This window comes from Lissotriton helveticus, chromosome 2_1 (assembly GCF_964261635.1).
Source record: "Lissotriton helveticus chromosome 2_1, aLisHel1.1, whole genome shotgun sequence".
NCBI classification, from domain to species: Eukaryota; Metazoa; Chordata; class Amphibia; order Caudata; family Salamandridae; genus Lissotriton; species Lissotriton helveticus.
Window position 1 is genome coordinate 1,037,381,658 of NC_136059.1, and position 13,183 is coordinate 1,037,394,840.

Here is a 13,183-nt window from a genome sequence, read left to right on the forward strand (position 1 = left end):
ACTGGATCACCCTATCAATCAGAGGTGATAAACGTCTGGCCCTTGAGGTCAGTTTTTGTTCAAGATTGATCTATAAGTCTATCAAGGTGGCCACACCGGTCCGTTCAAGGAAGCCAGCCAGGATCCGTAGCGAGAAGGTAAGATAAGATGCTTGCTCACTGTGTCTGAAAATCTGAAAACCCCTTGATGAGGGATGAAACTTGAGAACGTTTTCTCTATGACTGATTAATTATGCTTCAAATTTGGCGAGGAGCAGGGGCATCAGCAGCATCGGAGAGGGGACCAGCTCTTCATGTGAGGCTTGGGGAGAAGCCACTTGAAACACAAGGATATTGCAGACAACTGCTCAAGATAAGGAAGCTTGCAGCACATCAACAGAAGCAAAGGGAGATGGGAAGCTTGATCCCAGTCCTTGAAGGTGAGATCAATTCACCCAGACCCCTCCCCTGAGCTGTGTGAGCCTGTTCCTACAGCACAGCTGCCTACTTCCAGTTCCTACTTCCGTGTGGAGAAGTGTGGCTCAGTGGTTAGAGGCGGCAGACCCGAAAGCTGAGATCAGCCGTGGACCAGGGTTCTATTCCCCGCCTCGGCGGGTCTCGGGCTCAAAAATTCCATGGACTCGATAATTCTCGCTCCGGTGCCTACTCGACTCACGGGGTCACACTCTGTGACTCTGGGCAATAGCTTGCTTAATCTCCACTACGGCCCCTCGCGGCGGGATGCCTGGCTTTCACCTTGTGAATTCCCTGCCGGGGTATCTCACAGGGGAATACCAGGACGGGTTCCCTAAGCAAGCGCCTTGAGACCCCTGGGTGATTCGTGCGCTATATAAATCGAAATACATTTACATTTACATTTACATTTATAATCTGTAGCTAGTGAAAAGTGTCCCGTGGTACAGGCCCCCACCTTCCTTTTTTGACACCAGGGTGTACTGCCACTCTGGCCAGCCACTATCCTCCTACAGCTAGCCACTGGCTACTGGACTAGTGGGACGCCAGTAAACGGTCCCGAGAGACATCAGGCACCTGTGGTCAGATCCCTGATGCCACATGAGCTGTGGCCTCGCTCAGGATGGGAGGGTACTCCTGTTTCTTTGGGTGGGGGTAGATTAATGGCTGATCAAGAACATTTGACTTCACATCAAATGCTGAAACTATATGATTTAAATACAAAGATTGGTATCATGGCTCTAGCTAATGAGCGCAACCCTGTACAACATTGTCTGTAATATCCAATGTTAATTGTGTGACAACATGTTAACTGTGTTTTATACTGCTTAGTGTCTAAGTGGTGTCATTCCGTTTTGGGTCAGAACTCTGGCCCGGAGGGTTGTAGAGACATCTGTTTCCCACTGTTTCTCCTGTTCTTATGTGTAGTATAATGCTCTTTTGTGTATTAAAGTAATTTTCTTTTTCAAAAGTAAAGCACTAACTGGACATTGATTTGGTCAGCTGTTAGTACAGTTTATACTGTATTCTGAATGTCTAAACCCACCTCACCTCCTTGAGTAAGCCTTGGACTGACTGATCTGCCTCGCTACCCTGAGAAATTCAAGTGCTGGAGAGGAGAACTTGGTTATCCAGTTTTGGGTCCCCCAGTACTGAGGCCCCAGAACACCAGCGGGAGAACACACTACAGTTGATGTGATTGGAGCACAGTAATTCCCAAGTGCCCTGGCACCCAGGAAGCCAGGTCTACGAAATGCTTATTCATGTTAATTATAATAAGACTTTCCATGTTTTAAGAGATTGGTCCCTCTGACCATGACAACTGCCACAGCTGTACTGAACACATGCTCCAAAGACACACTGACTACTGGACATACTCTATCGAATTCTGGCCACTGTTTATTCTTCTCATGCCAATATGTCAAAGGGTCTTGATCCAGGTACACCTCTGTTGAGTCATCTAGTTAGTCTTGGACCATCTTTCAATTGCCATTGTTGTTGCCACTTTCTAAGCTTGCATGGCCTGAGCCCATGCACTTTTTAAGTCCTGCCATACGAAACCAACAAATTGCAGATGTTGTGAAGCTTTTGTTGCTATTATTTTAGTAGTAGCCAGTGATGGTGTTGGGTTAAGCTGCTGCAGTTTTGTCAACAAACTATAATATCAATGCTATGCTCACCAAGGAGTCACGTAGCACTGAACTCATGAGAAAGTCTATTTATGAAAGCTGGCAAAAATGTTAGCTGTTGGCCACCTTCCTTTTTCTTTCATGGAAGGCGAGGGGTTTAGAGAATTTGTGGAAGCCTTGTGCCAAATATGAAAAGTTCCAAAACGGATGTACTTTTCCCCTACTGTTGTATCAGCGCTACACGATTCCGTGTTGACATTGTTTTTTATTGTTTATTCCATCCACCTCACGACGGACATGTGGGCTGTTTGCCAAGCAACAGTTTACATGTGCATCGCTGCACACTGGATTTCCTACAAGTCTCCCTGACTGCAGTCAATGAGGTACTGAGGGACATGGATTTTGGTTTGGTGGGGCTACCTTTGATCTATGGGTGATCCTCCTCCCAACCTTTTCTTGCCCAAAGAGGGTGCAGTAGATGTGTTCCACCTCTGGAAAAAAGAGGATTTGATGCCAGTTGTTGCAACAGACTTCTTCGCCTCACTAACCACTTTCTTGGCAGGAAATTCCTTCTTTAGGCCACCTTCTTTACTGTTTCTATGGGTTACCACTTAGCACCAGCAGGAGTACTTAGCAGGTGACTATGGTGTCGCTGTCAGCTAATTCGCAGACTTCTCCCTGTCTCAGTATTGTGCATGACGTATTGTCTTGTTCACATGCAGACAATACAAATGAAGCAGAATGTTATTGAGACTCGGGCACTCTAGTCAATGCAATACACATTATCTTCAGTCATCAGGCTACAATAAATGCAGCAGCTAGGCCATCACAGGATCCAAAATAAAGCGATCATATCACCCATGACCTTCAAGCTCTGAATTGGCTACCGTTCAAGGCCAGGATGCACTTCAAAATTGCTTACATGACTCATAAAGCACTGCACCATAATACATCCTCCTACCTGTTCCAGAAACTGCCTCTTTCTTGTGGAAACAGACACTCCAGAAGTAAGAGCTCTTTACTTCTCAAGCCACAAACATTCAATAAAAAGAAAACCTACAATCAATCCTTCTCTGGAATGGCTCCAAATATTTGGAATTCTCTCCCTTCTTGGATCAGATGCAACCCATCCACAACCCTCTTCATGAAAGAAGTAAAAAAATGTCAATCCAACAAATTCCTCTCTCACTGAGGACTTGGCCACGTCCCCATTCGCGGTCTAGACCGTAACCTCCTTTTGTCCGCTGCCTCTTGTCACTCCATAACATGCCTCTGTTTTGGGTCTATGTTACACTACACCCCTCACGTAAATCTTTGCATCACTGCCTTGTGGAGAACTATGCATCTACTCTCTGCACCTGCACTCCTCCCTACCACAACTACCTCAGAACCTTTGTTTACACTGTCTATTGTCGATATGTATTTTTGTTTACACTTTATGTAACTCAGTTACTTGCTGCTATTCTGTTTACATATCCCATTGTATTTCGTTTACTCTTTTTTACTGTTACTATATATTTTTAACTATTCTATATGTACATCATGCAATTCTGCGCCTCATCTGGAAAGAGGTTAAAATCAAAAAGGGACACCTGTATGTTGTGCTAGTAGATCTAAAAACCGCATTTGATTTGATAGATCATGCAAAGCTCTGGGATGCCCTCAGGGAACTTGGTCTCCCGGGTGGTTTACTCCAGCTCCTGGTACGTTTAACCAAAGTCAGATGAATGGTAGCCTAACCAAGGATATTCCAGTCACTAAGGAGGTATGGCAGGGTTGCTTTTTAGCGCCAACATTATTTACCCTGTATATGAATGGGCTCTTTAATGTTCTCTATGACTGTGGTGGAGACTCACCAAAATTAGCTGGTAAACAACTGTCTTCTATTTGCAGACAATACCATGCTTATCTCAAAAACCATAATGGGAATTCAGAAAGTGCTAACAAAGTTTTCAGCAGCCTGTAAAGAGTGGGTTTTGGTGATAAACTGCACCAAAACTAAGTTTATAGTTTTTAAACCCTACAAGTCAACAAAGAGGAAATACAACATTTAGATCAGGTTAAGGTGTTTGATTATTTGGGGGTTAGAATAAGTGAGAACCTGCATTGGACTGTCCAAATTCAGAAAAGTGTCCTTTCTTTACAATATGTGGGTAGCTCCATAGTAAAGAAAGCCATAAAATCTCCCTATTGCCCATTATCCCCAATTTTAGAAATTCATCAGGCTAGAGGACATGGTGCAGCCTTGTATGGGGCAGAATGGTGGGGGATGGAGCACCTGAACCAGATAGAAGTAGCTGAAAATAAATTTTTAAGAGCAAACCTAAACCTCCCAAGCAACACTCCGTTAATATCACTTCGTCTGAATCTTGGGTTAAGGTCCATTAGCCATTCAGCTGTCCTTAAAGTGTTAATGTGACTTGTAACACCCAGATACCAGTAAAGGAGGCAGTGGAGGAGTTACTAATGCTCCACAGGCAAACAGGACGACTAATCTGGTTTAGGAAAGTGATGAATGGCTTTATATATTGGGGCTGGGATCCATGTGGGATGTCCCACAGTCTAATACTAAAAGAATGGGTCCTCAGCTTTATAAAAGGTACTGGGATCTGATCTCGTCAATCAATTTGCACTGAAACCAGAACACTTAGCACGTTAACCATCCATTTCCTAGATTTTAAAAATTGTTTTAAGTTTGATTCCTATAGAGATGATGTTTAACCTGCTCAGGCATGAACCCTTTATATATAGTTTAGAATGGGGGTACACCCATTGAATGCCTTGAAAAATAGATAGACAAACGTGACTGTAACTTCACTATGCCCTGTGTGCAATGCCAATTCAGAAACTTTAGAGCACTTCATATTTTTGTGTCCTTGTTATGCCAATTTGAGGAAAAAATTGATCATTCCTGCTTGTCGATTGTTCACTTTTTCGCACCCTGCAGATGGTTTACTTGTTTTTCGATCAGACTCTACAAGTTGGCTTGATTTTACATTATCAAGATACCTGCTGCATGCACGGTGGCAAAGGTCTAAATCTGAAAGAAGAGCATTATAGATGAGCTATATAAAAGGGGCCGAAAGTTTCATAAAACGATGACTGTTAATCAGCATGACACTTTGATGTTTTTATTTCAGATTATTTTAAGGTTTTTAGATTTTTAAAATGTCTTCTTTAGTAATCAAAATCCTTTTTAAGTCAGAATAATGTAAAGGAGTATGAAATGTTTTTTTTTTTAGATGTAATGATCATGTTTTTGTTTGAATAAACTTACTAATACCTCATACAATTGCTGTTGTGGCTACTCTGTAAAGCACTAAGGGGTCTATTAGGATGGTGGTTGGAAAATCACACCAACCGCCATGGTAGCGGGAAAAGACCGCCCGCTAGGACTGCGGCATTACGGCTGGTCCAATTAGTATGCTCCGCAGTCAAGATCCGACTGTGGCGGTAAGATCGTGGCCTTTAACATTGCGGCGGTTGCTGCTGCCAGCAGCACTGCCGCGATGTAAAAAGGAGCATGTCATGCATATCACTGCACTGCATGGCAGGCACTGCACACTGCCTGTCACCTGGTAGAGGGACATGGCCAGTGCACCCACACACTGCCGCAACACATTGGGGGCCCACAATGGCCCCAGAGACATTCTCTGCATGCCTTTGCATGGTGGGCCCACCGCCGCAGAAAGGCTGGCTACTGCCGGCATCATAATCATGCCTGCGGAGCCTGGCCCTGCACCGGCACGATTGTAGCGGTCCAGTTCTGCCCGCTAGATAGGCATGCGGACTGGGACCGGCGGAAAAGTGGAGGGTGGAAAATGTCACCGCCGCGGTCGTCAGACATGCTAATGGGACCGGCGGTTTTCTAGGTTGCGATCGCGGCCTGATGTCTACAGTCGGCCCGGTCGTTGCAATATCCGGCGTGGCGGCGGCCATCCATCCGCCATCCTAATAGACCCCAACGTTGTGATGAACGTAAGCATTAAGATGCCATGTTTGTTCTCTATCTCGGTGGAAAACTATGCATCTACTTCCCCTCCCTCACATCTCCCTATCTCATCTACCTCATAACTGTTGCTTTCACATGTCCTACTGTCTATCTGATTCTTCTTTTTTATAGTGTTGCTATGTATTTTGTTTACGCATTATGTAACTTGATTACTTGTTGCTATTTTGTTTATATATCCCACTGTATACCGTGTACGCCTTTGTACCATTATGATATATTTACTTATTTACTTTGAGTTATTGTTTGATGTGCTCACTCTGAAAAGTGCTCTGACACCCATGGGTCATGTTCGCGATATGCAAAACTGTTAAATAAATAAAATAAATAAATCCCAAATGCTTCACAATAGTTATCCCATGCATCAACAAAATTAATTTTTTGCTAAATATTATACAGGAAAAGTTAAGTCTGTGTCCCTTATGGACAGATGGCATAAATCAGGTAAATTAGTTAGATAATAGCTGGTGTTTCTCTAGGGCACATGGGGACCCTACGGGAGGGATGCAAAAATTTAATAAATTAAATAAACATCTGTTGGTGTCCCGCCAAGGCCCGTTGGGACTCTATGAGAGAAAGGTAAAAATAAAATTACTTAATTGAATGATTGCTATTTTCAATCGAGGGCGATGGGACCCCTTTGAGAGGCAGCAGGAGAGAGGTAAAACCTCATAAATTAATTAAATAATTGCCAGTTTCCCTCCAGGTCCATGGGACCCATTAGGGAGGCAAAAGGGATGCAGGTAAAAATCAAATAAATTAATTAAATAATTGCTAGAGTCCCTCCAGGGCCAATGGACACCTTATGGATGGCATCAGGCAACAAATGAATACATGAATTAAATAATTGCTGGTGTCACTCCAGGGACATGGGGACCCTAAGGGAGGCAGGGGGATGCCTCATATCCTTTCAGGCGAGGGCACATGAGAGGCAAGCAAAAATTGAATAAATAAATCACAAACAGCCACAAACACAAATAAATAAATTAGGAAAAAACAAGAAATTAACAAACATTCTTAGAACCAGAGCCTGGCATCAATTACCAATTCACAGCACAGACCTGGTTTTCTTCAGTAGACATCCTGGGGTTTAACATCAACATGTCTGTAGGTTAGAGAAGTTTCACTAGCCTGCTTGAAAATTTGACCCATTGTCCATCGTGCTTTCCTTCTCTCTCTTCTGTGTGATTCTACACATTAGGCACGGCATATATGTAGACATCCTGCTTCCTAAGTATGGTGTAACTGTGGGTTGGTTAGCAAAAATGAACAGCTTGTGTTATGAACAAAAAATATTATTTTTATTGCAAAGCTATCAATTATTTGGCTACAAAGCAACATTCCTTGACAGAAATGTTTATTTTATACAGCTATAAGCTGAATGGCTATCAAGAAAAAGCAGATTGTGTGATGAGCAAAAATTGTTGTTAATATTATAACGCTCTAATATGATTGGCTATCAAGAAAAAGGACGTTGTGTTATTACAAAAATAGCTTATGTTAAATAGCCTGAATGGTTTTGTTTAACAGGCATGAAGATTCCTGCATATGAAAATAGAATGTTTGCTTAGCGAGCAAAAACTTGCTTCTGAAGGACATTCAACTAACGACAGACATAGACAAAACCAATGCTCATATTATAAAGGTAGTCACGCCAGAAGCAGATTGTAGTATGAAAAAAAACTTTGGAAATGAAATAAGAACTTGCTTGCAAAGGCCATTCCCCCAAAATACTGTAATCAAAACAGAATTAAATAGACTGGTGTATAAAGAAAAATAATGATTATGCTGCTGCATGCTAAATAAAACATAGAGCAATAACGTGGGTTTTGGTTCTGTACATGAGTTGAGGAATCAACGAAATGCAAATATAAGAAATAGTGCAATTAAACTACATATATATGAAAGTGCCCTAAAATCTATTTATGAGTAAATTCTGTAGAGAATTATTTTGCACATACTATTAATGAATACCGCATATGCCTACTTTAACTTGGCGAAGGTCGTAAATAAATTAAAAAAGATGAGGCATAGAAGGATGAATGAAGTGATTCACTCACAAATGTAGGAAATCCATCACACCCTCTCTTGGAAGACAGCAGCACAATAGACATGAATTAGGATATAATCAAAAACCTCTTTGAATTGAATTCACATTTCTTAACATTGAGAACAGAAACAACAATTTCAGTATATTACACCATTTAGAATTACTGGCACTACATCATTTGAATAGTTCATTCATTATGGTCTAATTGTCTAGCAGGAAACAGCCTCTGCTTTTGCCATGCATTGAAACGTGACGGTGGGATTGGTGGTGCTGGTGGTCAGTAGAGACAGTGGTTTCTCCAGAGTGCCAATGGAGCCTAAATGTCCCAGATGACATGGAGGAAAATGATCTGATGAGTAACTAAATACATACGGTTCATAGCCGGATATCTAGGTTTTCGTTTTTTTATTCACTCAAACAATCTGCATTTCAGGATCAATGTCAGACAGAGCAGAGTAAACATCATAAAAGCAGGAGATGAAGATGCTTGAATACCTGCATGGTTTACTGGATCCAGGACATCTTAGAATGCTGGCTCATCGATGGCAAGTGTTTCATTGTTCCTGACAAGACGGTGGTATGAACTGCTAATGTTTCAACCGAAGGGAGGTCAAATCCACATGTGCCAGTAGGCTGAGGGTGAGAACCCATTCTTTGCATACACCTGAATTGGACATCAAGGGATAAGATAGTGGATAGCTTGTAATCTGTATAGAAAATTCCCGGCAGACGCAGAGCTTGCAGATATCTCTATTAGCTGCCACAGGTAACAGTAGCAAGACTCAACAGTTGGGATAGACAGTAATTCAGCAGAACTGCAAGGACAATCTGTTCATCAGATATTTTTACAGGAAAACTGAGGTTGAACACTTGTAGATGGATAAAGTCTTTGAGATCATTAGTATTAAAGATTCCTGTCAGACACAGTGAAAAAGAATTTGTTAAATACTATGCGGGACATTACATTGAAACCAATAATCATCCACTGGTATGGACTAAACACTACTTGACAAAGAAGAACCTGTTACAAATGTTGGTTTTGTATCAACAAATTCTACCGTAATCTCACGCAAAATTAATAGAGATTTTTAATTACATGGCGACTGGTGAAAAATCACTACCATCATTTTTGAGGGGAGAAAATAATTGCCTTTCAAAAGCATAGCAAGGAACAGAACATCAGCACCTTGTACTGATCTACAATTCTGCTTAGTTCAGGTTAAAGGGTACTTACAAAATTTGTAAAATATGCACTACTTAGGGCCTGATTCTGATCCCGCTAGGAAAGCCCTCCGTACGACTTGGATTTGGAGGGCTTTCCAAGCAAAATGTGCTCCAGGAGTCAGAACAAGCGAGTATGATGCAGCCGTATGCTTACGGACTCGGTTCGCTCAGAGTCCCCTTGAACTCTATGGAAGCCTGTGTACAGACGTGTACACAGGCTCCCATAGCAAAAAAGGGTGGGTGGGGAAAAGCATACACCCTGTGCATGTCTGGATCAGGGAGACCGATGGGCTCACCCCCGTGACAGAACCGGAGGGCCCCGGGTGAAGGGGGGCCTGCTATGGTCCACCCGAAGTATGATTCAAACAGCCGTTTCGTCTTGCTGAGACCGAGGTGAAGCGGCTGTCCGAATCGTACTCACTCTGTCGGAGTACGGCTCCATAGCACGGCATGATTTGGCTACGAATGAGTTGTACGGACAGATTCGGGTCACGAAAACGATTGGGTTGACACGTACGCAATCTTCACATCGTACTCGGTCATTCGGACCTGTGTACAATTTGGTTGTAAACAAGGGCTACAAATTGGATACGGAAAGCCAAATCCAATTCGGATGTCTTCCGAATGACATCAGAATCGAAAGAGTCAAAGAGATTTCATCCTCTATTGGCTTCTTGCCTCGAAAATTCTATATTAGTTGGAAGATCTGTATTATGCAGTAAACACTATTAGATGTGGCTCTTTGATGACAAAAACATGCTTGACATGGTAGACTAGGACTTTATTTTACAGTTTTAAAAATGATTGTTTATTTACCCTAGTTCACCTCATTGATGCATGTACTTTATAGAGGACTATCCCCAAAAAATTCAGAATGCTGAGTAGGCTAGTTTAGAAAAAAATTACTTTGGAAAAGACAGTTATGACTTACTCTATTATGTTGGCCAGTTATGTGTTACCCACTTGCTGATATTATACACACTGACAATATAGCAATCTGCCTTCACTCAGATGAAGGCAGATCGTTATATTGTCGATAGATTCTCAAACGTTCCTAGGAAAATTGTTTTATATTTTTGCAAGTGTTCATGAGACCTTCTCAATATTTGTAACAACTATTCGATTCTAAAAAATGGAGATGTAACAGAAATTATACTACCTTTTTTTGAGATGTAAAGATCAAGGTCTCCAAAGATTTAGATCACTTTGAAATATAAATCTTTCTTCAGAATGATTAACCTTGAGGTCTAAGGCTTGTGATGCCTCCTTTCCCAATAGTGGGCTGTACAAAAGTAATAAAAGTTGTTCTTTTGCATTGCCTGATTTTTCATACCTTTCTTGTATACTTTATCCCTTTTATTTGGGCAGAATTAGTATCCTATCGCTTTCCACCTTCAAATGTATTATCTAGCTGAAGAGGACCCTGCACAGTAGCAGATATTGATTACCTAAGCTAATGGTGGTTTCTCTGTGATTACGCACAGCTATGTGATTCAGCTATGTAAAGTACCTGAAGTTGTTATGTTTCATTCTTTTAACATACTTCAACTGCCAATGCTTTTGGATTACAGAATTAGATTAAAACTGAAATAATTACAGGGTGATCACATATTTAAAAAAGCAGGTAAGTTACAAGACAAAACATAATAAACACAGTAGGGCCATTATGAAGATCAAATGCACACCATAGACAAAAGTTTGAAAGGTAGAACCTAATTTTTCTCATGGCCCCCCACTTTTTCCTGACTAGTTTTAAGTCTCTGTTTGCAACTGCTAAACAGTGGTCCAGCATGTTTGCTTTCCCCTCAAAATGTGTACTGTGCATTTATTTCAACTACTTGACCTAACATAACTTTCCTGTAAATCCATGATAAAAGGTGGAAGAAAAGCGGCAGTCGCATGAAAGGTAGATATCATATGAGGGCTACAGTGTGCATTTAGACCATCCACATATATGCCAAATATATGACTTCAGAGAGCACCATTGTGTTCTGGATGGGCTGCAGTTTAAAAGCACTGCAGCGACCCTTTGTGGAAAATGTGTCAATGCCATGTAAAAAACTATTTGTATATATTAGCTAAGGCACCTATAGAGTGTGCCGTGTAAGCCCACAGGTCTGGGCGCTTGATATATAAAAACCGGGCATTTCATGCAATCGGAATAGTATGTTCTCACAGAGTGAACGATTATTCAAAAGTTGTTTACACTGAGAAGGTTAAGCCGCATTTACCCGAAAACAGGCCTTGCTATGAACAAAATGCTTATTTCGTATTGATATGTGGGAAAATGCAAAAGTATTGATTAAAACGTATATTTTACTAAGTTTAAAACATCTGATGCAATGGTGAAAGTTGATTTGAGATACCTTTAGTGGAAAAGCAATTTTAGAAAGGGTACTTTGAGCCACCTGAAAGTAAACTGCTGTGAACAAACCATTTTGCCTCTCAGCTCTGCTCTAGAGACTGAATACACATCCCTGGCTTACTTGCTAACTATTCCCCTCTTGGAGGACAATGCCTTGGCCTCTGGCACTAGCAACAAGTATTCACATCAATAATTAGGTGTGAGGGGGGCAGGACAGATTGCAGAATAAAGTGAAGCTTTCACAGTTCTTCCTTTGACTTGAAGATGCCAAGTGGTACCATTCAGAACTGCTACCACTCATTCACAAAGTCATCCTTGACTATCATACTGCAGCAGGAGGGAACATTTGTTCTATTCCTGGCAGATGTTTTTTCATCTCTTTTCCAGAGGCAGGTGACCAGGGGACAAGCCAGTGGTCCTCTAGGCAGTGAGTGAAAGGAGTCATCCAAATGATTCCAAATGGAAGTTGGTAATTTGGGTAAAGGAAATTTTAAACTAAGAGAGTTCTTTAAACAGAGTTGGCAGTGTGTATTTCAAATATCTTTGTGAATAAACACCAGGGTAAGTAAGCTTGAGATGAGACACCTATCCATTGTCAAGAAAACTGAGCAAAAGAAGTTGGGTGCCAAATTGAAACCAAATTGAGGGAGATTCTGGTAATAATAATAGTGTGGAATTCATTTGTGTGTGAATAAGTAAATGTATGGTAACAAATACATGTTTAAATACTGATTTAAGATGTTTGTTTTTATCCAATAATATACCGCTGCTGAAAGACGTGAAGGAAAGGTTTGATATACCCAAAGATAGCCCATCTTGTTGTGATGATAACAGCAGAGAAGCAGCATTTCTTCACTCTCATCCCACACTCCCCCTGTTAAAGATTGCAGGAATCGCTGTTAGCATGAGCTGAAAGTCATTTTGTACTTGGCAGCCATCTTAGTTAGCCAAGTGCTTGCCATGTGCTTTCTCCCTCTTCCAGAGCCTTGCACATGCTCAGATAGGCCTAGCTAGTAGAATGCACCTGCTCCTAGTATAGAACTGTCAGGCTATTCTTGCTGAGCACCACTTTGCGGAGCAAGCACATTTTGTAAAGCCGTATTATTCAGTAAGCATGCTTGTATGTGCCAGGACCTCCCTTGGTTTTATACTGACTATGTAACCTATTCATATATTAGGCCCCTGTTCTCTGTACTCCTTAGACTGTCCTCCTACAGTGGCCTGTGGGCACCGTATGATGCAGTCTCCCTCATCTGAGGTTAATAAATGAATTGTTTTTATATTACAGCTTCCGTGCTAATTTCTTCTTTGTTAGTTTAAAGGACCAGGTGTATCAGTGAACCCCTTAGAAGGTTTCTATTTCTTCAACCCCCCCCCCAGTGCAAACCGACAGTAAGGAACCTAAATGTGCTCTCCATGGTGTGCACAAAAGGTTGAAGGAGAACATTCTTTGTG

The 13,183-nt window shown here is 41.6% G+C and overlaps 1 long non-coding RNA gene across 3 annotated transcripts in view; it reads left to right on the forward strand.

The window, feature by feature from the left end:
* LOC144819584 (uncharacterized) overlaps positions 1 to 13,183 on the forward strand; it is a 353,768-nt gene that overhangs the window by 142,064 nt on the left and 198,521 nt on the right. For 2 of the 3 annotated variants that reach the window (XR_013607453.1, XR_013607455.1), the window contains exon 1: positions 8,576 to 8,778. The exons of the other annotated variant lie outside the window; for it this stretch is intronic. This is a non-coding gene — a long non-coding RNA (uncharacterized LOC144819584). Of the gene's footprint in view, positions 1 to 8,575; positions 8,779 to 13,183 lie in introns of those variants that run through there. 3 annotated transcript variants of the gene reach the window in all.